The sequence below is a fragment of the Trichechus manatus genome, unplaced genomic scaffold (genome assembly GCF_000243295.1).
Source record: "Trichechus manatus latirostris isolate Lorelei unplaced genomic scaffold, TriManLat1.0 scaffold00087, whole genome shotgun sequence".
NCBI lineage: Eukaryota > Metazoa > Chordata > Mammalia > Sirenia > Trichechidae > Trichechus > Trichechus manatus.
This window is the reverse complement of record NW_004444023.1, coordinates 2,150,034-2,161,950: the sequence shown is the minus strand read 5'-3', so window position 1 is coordinate 2,161,950 and position 11,917 is coordinate 2,150,034.

The window sequence follows — 11,917 nt, the reverse complement described above, 5'->3', positions numbered from 1 at the left end:
ACCTCGTCTTAACTAATTACATCTGTAGTGGCCCTGTTTACAAATAAAGTCACATTCTGAGGTTCTGGCTGGATACAAATTTTGGGAGAGCTGAAAAATGGTGTCAGTTGACCTGGAGGCTAAGATCAATCACATGGACAACCAATCGATCAATAATGTCTACATAATGAGCATAACAACAATTGTGAGGATGATGCAGGACCAGTCAGTGTTCTGTTCTGTTGTACATAGGGTCTCCGACCCATCAGCACCTAACAACAACAATGAAGACCTAGTCAAAACTATGGACACTGAGGCTCAGGCGAGCTTCCCTGGTTGGCAATACTCTGTGCGTGTTGTCACACATCCAAACCTGTAGGTCAGGCGGTAGGCAGGAGACTCCTGCAGGCTTGGCTCCCAAGATCAAGAGGTCAGGCAACAGGAAGAGTGCAGAGGAGAGAGAGAGAGAGCCAGTTCTGCAAAATATCTATTTATAGTCTGGAAGGTAATGTGTCCTGAAGACAACTGAAGCTTCATGTTTGGAACCCTCCCTGACTCTACCCTACGCATCTATTCCTTTGGCTGATTTTGATATTGTGGTGAACTGAGTTCCCTTATGTGGCCTTTTGCTTCGGTTCTTTGGAAAAAGGGCTTGAGAGATTTTTCCCGAGCCCTGAGGAGTTACCTTTGCCCTAGTTTTTCACCAGAGAGGGTTTGTTACTTTCCTCCAGGTTGATTCAGAGGAGTAGGGATGGAGGATAAGAAGGAAGCATTTGCTCCCAGGCGCAAGTCCAAGGGGGTGCCAGATAGCCCCTGACCCATCCCCATCAAGGTGGAGAGGGGATGAAAACTTAGAGACATTACCCTCGCTAAGCCTCTGGCCATTGATTGGCATTTCCTAGGTAACCTGTAAACAACTTGAGGTTTGATACTTTTTGTCTGGCACTGGGCTGCAGCCTGCCTTGTGATTGGTATGCGCTTTGCAGGGATTAGTCAATAGACTATGCAAATGAAGTGACTATGGACTATGCAAACCAGGGGACTATAGCCTAGTTTGTTGTTGTTAGGTGCCATCCAGTCCATTCACTACCCGGTCCTGTGCCATCCTCACAACTGTTGCTATGTTTGAGCCCATTGTTGCAGCCACTGTGTCAATCCATTTCATTGAGGGTCTTCCTCTTTTTCACTAACCCTCTCCTTTCGATGCCTTTCTCCAGAGGCTGGTCCCTGCTGATAACATGCCCAAAGTACAGGAGACAAAGTCTTGCCATCCTCGCTTCTAAGGAGCATTCTGGCTGTACTTCTTTCAAGACAGATTTGTTCGTTCTTCTGGAGTCCATTTAACATTCTTCAACATTCTTTACCAACATCATAATTCAAAGGCATCAATTCTTCTTCGGTCTTCCTTATTCACTGTCCAGCTTTCGCATGCATATGAAGCGATTGAAAAAACCATGGCTTGGGTCAGGCGCACCTTTGACGTCAAATTGACACTTTAAAGTGGTCTTTCGCAGCACGTTTGCCCAATGCAATACACTGTTTGATTTCTTGACTGCTGCTTCCATGGGCGTTGATTGTAGATCCAGGTAAACTGAAATCTTTGACAACTTCAATCTTTTCTCTATTTATCATGATGTTGCTTATCGGTCCATTTGTGAGGATTTTTGTTTTCTTTATGTTGAAGTGTAATTCATACTGAAGGCTGTGGTCTTTGATCTTTATCAGTAAGTGCTTCAAGTTCTCTTCCCTTTCAGCAAGCAAGGTCGTGTGTCATCTGCATAGTGCAGGCTGTTAGTCTTCTTCCAATCCTGATGCACCATTTTTCTTCATATAGTCCAGCTTCTCAGATTATTTGCTCAGCATACAGACTGAATAAATATGGTGAAAGGATACAACCCTGACACACACCTTTCTGGACTTAAAACCACTCAGTATCCCCTTGTTCTGTTCAAACAACTGCCTCATGATCTGTGTACTGGTTCCTCATGAGCACAATTACGTGTTCTGGAATTCCCATTCTTCACAATGTTATCCATAATTTGTTATGATCAGCGTAGTCAAATGCCTTTGCATAGTCAATAAAACACAGGTAAACATCTTTCTGGTATTCTCTGCTTTCAGCCAGGATCCATCTGACATCAAAGATCCATCTGACATCAAGGATCCATCTGACGTCAGCAATGACATCCTTCATTCCACATCCTCTTCTGAATCCAGCTTGAATTTTTGGCAGTTCCCTGTCGATGTACTGCTGCAACTGCTTTTGACTTACCTTTAGCAAAACCTTACTTGCGTGTGATATTGATGATATTGTTCAAAAATTTCTGCATTCTGTTGGATCACCTTTCTTTGGAATGGGCACAAATATGGATCTCTTCTAGTCAGTTTGCCAAATCTCTTGGCATAGACAAGTGAGCGCTTCAAGTGTTGCATAGCCTACTAGGTAAATGAAATGTCTGTGACCTATGGAGAGGCGATTGGTCAGTTTGTGGCCCTGGTGGGAGGGCCATGCCTTGAAATTGATGAGGAGTTTGTGAAATGCTGGTGGTGTAGTGGTTAAGAGCTACAGCTGCTACCCAAAAGGTTGGCAGTTCAAATCCACCAGGCGCTCCTTGAAAACCTCATGGGGCAGTTCTACTCTATCCTATAAGGTCACTATGAGTTGGAATTGACTCAACAGCAATGGGTTGGTTTTGGGTTTTTTTATGTAAATATGCTGTCAACCCCACAGAGGTTTTTCAGACAGAAAGAAGCCAAGAAGCAGGAAGGAGCAAAAGGAAGAAAGGAGAGAAGAAGCTGAGAGATAGAGGGAGGAGGTGAGGAATCTCCTAAAAGAATTGTAACATGGGTCAAGGGCTATAACACTGAAGACAGCAAGAGGCCCAGAAGGGGCCCAGTGGCAAAGCCAGGGTGACAGACAGCAGGGCCAAGAGGAGCCTGTCGTGAGGGGGCTGAGAGGAGGTCTGCATGGCCAAGAGGAGCTGAGAGAGCTGTCCTGCACTGAAGAAGGGAGACTTTGCCTACATGCTTCCTGATCCTGATCCCAAGCTGTAGCCTATTACTTCCTTAATAAGCCACTTAACTGTAAGTATGGTCTGTGAGTGCTGTGTGGCCATTGCAACAGATTATCGAACCCCGCAAAGAAGTAGAGAGTGCCATGGGAGGGACGGCTGGTGTCAGAATTGGTAAAAAGGTTGGAGAGTGGAGGCATGGCTGACCTCCACCTCACAGGGATCAGCCTTTTATCCCCACTGAAGTTAGACGGGTTCTGACGCTACCACTAAAACCCACTGGCGTCAAGTCGATTCCAATGCATAGTGACCCTACAGGGTTTCCAAGGCTGTAAATCTTTGCAGAAGCAGACTGCCACATCTTTCTCACGTGAAGTCACTGGTTGTTTCGAACCGCCGACCTTTCTGTTAGCAGTCAAATGCTCTAACCACTTTGCCACCAGGGCTTCTGACGCTACCACTACCACGCCATTTTTGCAGCTATGTAGCCTTCCCCTGTAATAAACCACAACTGTGAGTATAACAGCTTTCAGTGAGTTCTGTGAATCCTTCTAGCAAATTATCAAACCTGAGGGTGGTTTTAGAAACCCTCCTAACCTTGCAATTGATGTCAGAAGTGAAGGCAGTCTTGTGAAGGACTGTGCCCTCAAATCTTGAAATTTGGCTAAGTCTGGGTAGTGAGCCAATAAAGTTTCTTATGATCGAAGCCAGGTAGAGGGAGTCCTGGGTGGCTCAAACGCTTAGGAGCTTGGCTACTAACCAAAAGGTTGGCGATTCGAATCCATCCAGAGGTGCCATGGAAGAAAGGCCTGGCAATCTACTTCCAAAACATCACAACCATTAAAAACCCTAAGGAACACAGTATTACTGTAACACACATGGGGTCACCATGAGTTGGAATCCACTGGATGGGTGTAACTTTTTTTTTTTAAGCCATGTAGAGTTGGAGGTTTCTGTTACTTGTAACCAAGCCCCTCCTGACTGATGCATTACCATCTTCCCTTCCCCAAGTCAAGCTGCCTGACTCACAGAAACAAGTCACCTCTGAACAATATGGTTAGGGAGCCTCCTCCAGGAAGCCCTCCCTGACCTCCAGGCTGATCAGGTGCCCCCTGCCTCCTGGGCTCCCCCATTCTATCCCTGACCACTCTGGGTTGTCATTGTCTGGGGACAGGTATGTCTCTCCCACTGGACTGTGGGCCCATGAAGGCAGGGCCGTCACTGCCATGTCCCCAGCACCACCAGGCACAGGGCTGGACCAAAGTGGCCCGGGGGGTAGGAGGTGGTCACCTCCATCGTAGGGCTCTGACTGTTCCCAGCCCTGTGCTGAAAGCTTTATGCAGGTCTGGCATTGACTCTTCACAACCGTTCTGTAAAGCAAAGACTACTATTCTCCCTTTTTCCGGATAAGGAGACTGAGGAGAGAGGTGACATCATAGGAGACTTTTGAAAGCTTTTGAGACCCTAAAACCTAAAAAGGACAGGAATTAATCTCCTCAAGTTTCCCCTGGACTGGGATGTGGGAAGCTGGTGGGGTTTGAGGAGCTTTCGTTTTGTTTTGTTTAATAATTTATTTTTGTTGTTGTTGAGAATATACACAACAGAACATACCCTGATTCAACAGTTTCTACATGTACAATTCAGTGACACTGATTACATTCTTCGAGTTGTGCAACCATTCTCACCCTCCTTTTCTGAGTTCTTCCTCCCCCGTTAACATAAACCCACTGCCCCCTAAAGTTCCCATCTAACCTTTCAAGTTGCTGTTGTCAATTTGATCCCATATAGATAGATCTTAAAAGAGCCCAATGCTCAGGGCAGATATTCTTTTTTTTTTTTTTTTTTTTTAGCAAAGCACACATTTTATTAAGAATTCAAGAGTTTCAAACATAAATAAATCCTAAGAAAATACATTGTGGTGGGAGGGGAGTCCATTCTAGTTAAGCAATGCCCCTGGGGATATTTGTTAAATTTGTGGGTGGAATGGCTGCGATGGGCCTAATATCGATGGAAGGGCTCTGCTCCTGTTAAGAAACGGGAAAGACTTTTGACTGAATGACCAGAAAGAAGAGCATAATGGGTTTGCAGAAGCACCCAAGGCAGAGGAAATTCTACCACGTGCCTGTTTCTCTCCAGGGAGTGTTTGCTGCAAGCATGGTGGTGGCATTGGTTGTGACTAGGCTGGAGAGCAGAGGGACCTCTGTAGAGTCTAGTTGTGCTTGGAGCCAATTGTCCTTATAGAGGGTGAAGCCTGTTTAGTACAGCTTCTAAGATTCTCCCAGAGACCCCCACCTCCTGTGCATAACCATTCCCTTGAGTGTGTGCTAGACTTAGTTGCTTCCAACAAACAAATATTAGGAAACAATTGGGGTATCACGTGCAACCTTAGGGTGTAAAAAGAATCTGCCCTTCATCTTGCCAGTCCTCTCTTGCTCTCTCCCCAGCTCACACTGATGAAAGCCTGCTTGCATTTTACCAACTGCCTGATTGAGAGGCCCTTGCGGCCAGGAGCTGAGGGAGGCCTCTGGCCAAGAGTCTTCGAGGATCCACGTCTTCCCTCCTGACTGTGAGTGCCTTGGGAATGAGAGCTTCTTCCAATTAAACCTTGAAATGATTGCAGTCATGGCCAACACTTTTGCGTTTTTTTCCCCCATACAGAAATTTATACATACATTGTTATGTGACCCTAATTGCTCTCCCCATACTGTGACAGCACACTCCGCCTTCCACCCGATTCCCCGTGTCCATTCAACCAGCTCCTAACCCTCTCTGCCTTCCCATCTCACCTCCAGACAGAAGCTGCCTGTTTAGTCTCTTGTATCTACTTGAGCTAAGAGGCACACTCCTCACGAGTATCACTTTATGTCCCACAGTCCAGTCCAATCCCTGTCTGAAGAGTTGGCCTCGGAGATTGTTTTAGTTGTGGGCTGATAGAGAATCCAGGGGCCATGCTTTCCAGGGTCCCTCCAATCTCAGTCAGACCATTAAGTCTGGTCTTCTTACTAGAATTTGAGTTCTGCACCCCACCTTTCTCCTGCTCCATCAGGGACTCTCTGTAAGGCCAACATTTTGAATGCAGCATCTTTGAGGATCATGAAAGTATTGGGGTGTGTGTGTGTGTGTGTGTGTGTGTGTGTGTGTGTGTGTGTATTTTTTACCAATTGGCTCATTTATTATTATTTTTTGTTTTGGTAAATATCAGGGCGGACATTCTTTCCTAACAAAGCTAAACTATTGTTTGGTTTAAAAAAGACTTCAGGGGATATTTTTGGTTTAAGGTTTAAAGATGATCTCAGGGCAATAGTTTCAAGGGTTCGTCCAGCCTCAATGACTCCAGAAAGCATTGGTGGTGGGAGGAGCGGCAGTTGTCAATATACTTTAGAATTGTTTCAGGGATGAAAGAAAGGGAGAGACAGAGAAGAGACATGGGGGACAGAACCCGGCAAGTGGGGAGGAAAGAGAAAGGAAGAGAAGAAGAAAGTAGTAAAGGTACTAACCCTGATACCCCCAGTCTCTGAGTTCAACAAGGGGCCCACCAGCCACCCAGGTGCCCGTCAGCCTTCTCTCTCTCTCTCACTCACAGCCAACCCAGTTGGTCCTACCTTCAAAATATATACAGATTTTGTTTGGTAGTTCCTCAACAAGTTAAACATAGAATTACCACATGACCCAACAGTTTCACTGCTGGATATATACCCGAAAGAATTGAAAACACATGTTTAAACAAATACTTGTACGCAAATGCTCATAGCAGCCCTATTCACAATAGTCAAAAGGTAGAAAACAACCCAAATGTCCACCAGCGAATGAATGGGTGAACAAACGTAGTATATACATATGTTGTTGCTGTTATTGGGTGCCATTGAGTCGATTTTTGACTCATAGTGACCCCATGTGACAGAGCAGAACTGCTCCCATAGAGTTTCTAGGTGAGTCAAAATTGACTCCACGGCAATGGGTTTTGGTTTTTTTTGAAATATTTATGGGAGCAGATCGCCAGGTCCTTCTCCCACGGAGCTGTTGGGTGGGTTCAAAACATCAACCTTTCAGTTAGCAGCCGAGCGCTTAGCCGTTGCACCCCCAGGGCTCCTTCCGTATATATATATAAAAACCAAACCCATTGCCATTGATTCCGATTCATAGCGACCCTATAGGCCAAAGTAGAGCCACCTCATAGGGTTTCCAAGGCTGCAATCTTGGAAGACTGCCACATCTTTCTCCACAGAGTGGCTGGTGGGTTTGTACTGCCGACCTTTTTGGTTAGCAGCTGAGCTCTTAACCAATGCGCCACCAGAGCTCCTGTATATACATATAATGGACTATTATTTAGCCATAAAAAGGAAAGAAGTACTGACACATGCTGCAAAGTGGATGAACCTTGAAAACATTATGCTGAATGAAAAACACCCGATGCAAAATATCACATGTTGTATGATTCCACTGATATGAAATGCCTAGAGTAGGCAAAGCCAAAGAGACAGAAAGCAGATTAGTGGTTGTCAGGGGACTGGGGGTTAAGGTGGGGAGCAACTGTTTAATTGGTACAGTTTTTTTTTTTAATGTTCTGTTATACAGTGAAAACTGTAAGAGCTGGAACTCTCTGGGACTGCCTTGTTTTTCCGCGTCTCACAAGTTTTCCGCCTTTGACAGGATGTAATCTTAACCACTCTTCTACCACTCACTTTCGTGGGAAATGTTTGAGTTTTCCTTCTCTGACAGGTTTCCGCCTTGCACAGTGTCCGGCCTTTGCAGGTTTTACTGTAGACAGTGGTGACGGTTGCACTACTTTGTGTATGTAAACACCACTGAGTTGTTCGCTTTAAAGTGGTTAAAATGATATCTTTTATATGTATTTTAACACAATAAACACACATATATGCAGATTGTGACAACTTTTCCCCTCCCCAGCCACCACCCTGGTCCAGCCACCATCATCCCTCATCTAAACCTAACAATGGTCTCCTCAGTGGGCTTCCAGCTCCCATCCTTGCCCCTACAGTCCATTTCCCACAGAGCCACCAGAGGGTGCCTGTGAAAACCTAAGTCAGCTCGCTCCCCTCCTCTGCTCACAGCCCTCCAGTGGTTCCTGTCTCACTCAGAGTCTCAGCCAAATTCCTCACCATGGCCCAAGAAGCCCTAGAAGATCTGCCCCGTATCTCTCTTGCCTCCCCTCCTCCCACTCTCCCCCTCACTCGCTCTGCTCCAGCCACAATGGCCTCTTTGCTGTCCTTTGAACAAGCCAAGCACCACCAGCCTCAGGGCCTTTGCACTGGCTGTGCCCTCTGCCTGGAATGCTCTCCCCTCTAGATACCTGCATGGCTCTCCACCTCTCACCTCCTTCAGGCTTCTACCAAGCGTCCTGTCCCTGACCACCCTATGCAAAATAGTAACCAGTTCCCTTGCTCCCTATCACTTTTTCCCTGCTTCCTTTTTCTCCTTTGTGCTTATTACTATATTACTATTGACATAAACAAGCAAACAAAAACCAGTTGCCAACTCAATTGGATGCTGTTGTTGTGTACTGTTGTTTCCGACTCAGTGACCGCATGTGACAAAGCAGAACTGCCCCATACAGTTTTCTTGGCTGTAATCTTTATTTATTTTTAGTGAACATGTAACGGCAAAACCCGCTCCCATTCCAGTTTCTAGACATACTGATCAGTGATATCAGTTACATTCTTCACATTGTGCCAATATTCCCCTTATTTCTGTTCTAGTTGTTTCACTTCCATTTACTTAATCTCCCTGCTCCTTAACCTTCTCATATATGCTTTAAAATACCCGTTTGGTCTTATATGTTGTTGTTGTCGAATGCTGTTGAGTTGGTTCTGACTCATAGCCTGATTATTTACTGGCTGCAATATTTATGGAAGCAGATTGCCAGGTGTCTCTCCTGCAGAGCCACTGGGTGGATTTGAACAGCCAACTTTCCAGTTAGCAGCCAAGCATTTAACCCTTGTGCCACCAGGGCTCCTTCAATCTGACATAACGTTTTTAATGTATTAAGCATATCTTTTGTCTGTCTCCCCACTAATATGTCAGCTCCATAGAGGGCAGGGATTTTTACCTGTTTTGTTCACTGCTGTATCCTCAGTGCTTAAAATATGATCTGGCACACGGTAGGTGCCCAACAAATATGTGTTAACTGAAAGATTAAGAGATAGCAACCAGAAGAGACAGGGAGAAACAGGAGAGAGGAGAGAGATGGAGAAAGGGGAGGAGATGGGGGAGCGGGTGGTAGACGGAGACCAGGGGAGAGACGGAGAATGAAGGTGGGGCAGGAAAGGGAGAGCAAGGTGGGGAGGAGGTGTTGAGGGGAGGTGGGGAGAGAAGAAACAAAAGAAGCGTGGGGCAGGTGGAGAGAGCAACAGAGCCAAGACAGAGAGTAAGACAGGTACAGAGTGAGAGACAGAGGCAGAGAGACAATACTGAGAGACATCAGGGAGAGACACAGAGATTGAGAGACAGAAAGACAATACTGAGAGACTTAGGGAGAGACATAAAGACACAAGGATTGAGAGACAGAGACGATATTGAGAGACATCAAGAAGAGACACAGAGACATAAAGATTGAGAGACAGACAATCCTGAGAGACATCAAGGAGAGACACAGAGACATAAAGATTGAGAGACAGACAATACTGAGAGACATCAAGGAGAGACACAGATTGAAAGACAATGCTGAGAAACATCAGAGAGACACAGAGACACAAAGACTGAGAGACAGAGATAATACTGAGAGACATCAGGGAGAGACACAAAGATTGAGAGAGACAATACTGAGAGACATCAGAGAGAGACACAGAGACACAAAGATTGAGAGACAGAGACAATACTGAGAGACATTTGAGAGAGACACAGAGACAAAAAGATTGACAGAAAGAATATTGAGAAACATCAGGGAGAGACACAGACACAAAGATTCAGAGACAGCAACAGAGAGACAGACACAGACAGAAAGGAAATAAGGGGAGAGAAGTGAAGGTGGAGAGGGAGACACAGAGACACGGAGAGAGGGAGGTCATGGAAACACAGGGCTGGAAGAAGAAAGCTGGAAAACAGAAAGAGGGGGACTAGTGCGAACAGAAAGGAAGAGGTCCCTCCCTGTTACTCACCATTTGCTGGGGTTCAGGGCTCTGAGCTGACTTACCCCTCAGGATCCAAGCTCTGCTTTTTAAAGCTCTGAGGGATGGAGAGGGACGGAGAAAGAGAACATGTGATACTGTTCTAAGGGCTTCAGATCACTATTTAATCCCCAGAGGAACTCTATTAAGTACTATTACCATCTTCATTTTACAGTGTGAGAGAGATAGCCTGCCCAGAGTCACACGGCTGAGAGGAAGAGCTGAGATGTGACCCTGGGCAGTTTGGCCCCAAAATCAGTGCCCCTAACCACTACCCTATGTTGACTGTAAAAAGGTACTGGCTTCTTGAGTTTTCCTTTAGTCTCGTATACCTACTCCCTCTGGGTATAGAGAGGGCAGTGGTGAGGGAGTAGAGGATGGGAGGGGAGGTAAGCTGAGTCACCAACATTCCCAGCCCTGACCATATCCGCAAGAGTCCCAGTCTGAGGCAGGAGGCTCAGCTTCACTCTCCTGGGAAAGTCTCCATTTCAAGGGGGACGGCTGGACAGAAAACCAGCTTCCCATGTGCCAGGCCCCAGGCCCTGCCCAGAGCCAAGCCTCAGTCTCCAGGTGGGAAAAGGCACCAACCACCTCTGACTCCTTCAGCAGGAACCAGACCCGAGTTTCCCAACCTTGGTTTCCCAGCAGCACTGCTGTCCCAGGGGGTGTAGGAATCTTCAAAGGCAGCACCGGGCTTTAATTACTTCCTCTGTGGTTTTGAGGGGGCAGAGCAGCCCCACCACCACTATCATCCCTCTGACCCCAGGAAGAAGGGACGAAATCTTTCCCTCCCAGTAGCATCCTGAGAAGGAGTCCTGGAGGTGCAATGGTTAAGCGCTCAGCTGCTAACCAAAAAGATTCGAACCCACCCAGCCACTCCGAAGGAGAAACACTTGGACATCTCCTCCAATAAGGACTACATCCTAGAAAACCCTATGGGGAAGTTGTACTCTATTATATACGATCACTATGAGTGGGAATCGACTCAATGGCACCCCACAACAGCATCCTGAGAGGTCAGAGTGACTTAGCCTCGGTCCTGGTCATCGTAATTAAAACAACAGCAACTCCCAGAACCCCACCTCTCCTCCCGTCTCCTGTGCTGTTAGAGAAGGGAGGAGAGGTGGGGTTTCTCTCCAGAAAGGCTCTTGTCCTCTACCCCAAGCATGCCACAACTGGGAAGTCCTTCACACTGTCTGACCTTCAACTGTCCTACTGCAGATAAGTCTCTTCTCCCCACACCAACCAAAAACCTACATGGGAGCAAAGGAGGAAGAGAAGCACTACTCTAAGGAAGGGGGAAAGACTACACCGCCTAACCAGAGACAAAGGTCAGACCCTAGAAAGGACTTCCGCTCACAAACTTTGAAGGCCCCTCTCCAAAAAACACAACACAGCACGAGAGGCAGGTGGTGCTGGAGTTTATTGCAGATAGACAGATGGACACGGTGATTCAGGGAGAAGAGGAGGGGGGCTGCTGTCGGCTCTGTGCCCAGAATCCTATGAGGTGAGGGTCAGGGAACAGAGATCAGGGGACAGGGGACAGATATGCCAGATGGAGAGAACCTGGCCTGACCGCGGAGCTGAGAAGGGCGGGGCGCCGAGGCCCTCTACCCCATTCTTCAGGCTGATGGTTTCAGAGACGCTGGGCGATGCCATTAAGGGGGAGCCGGACGACGCATCTCAAGCGCCAGTGGTCTGGACCGGGGTGGGGGCGGAGGGTTACCCGGGTCCTCGCCCCCGCGGCCTCGGGCGTCTCTCCGGCATCAGGCGGCTCGGGCGGCGGCTGGGTCGCTGTGGCTG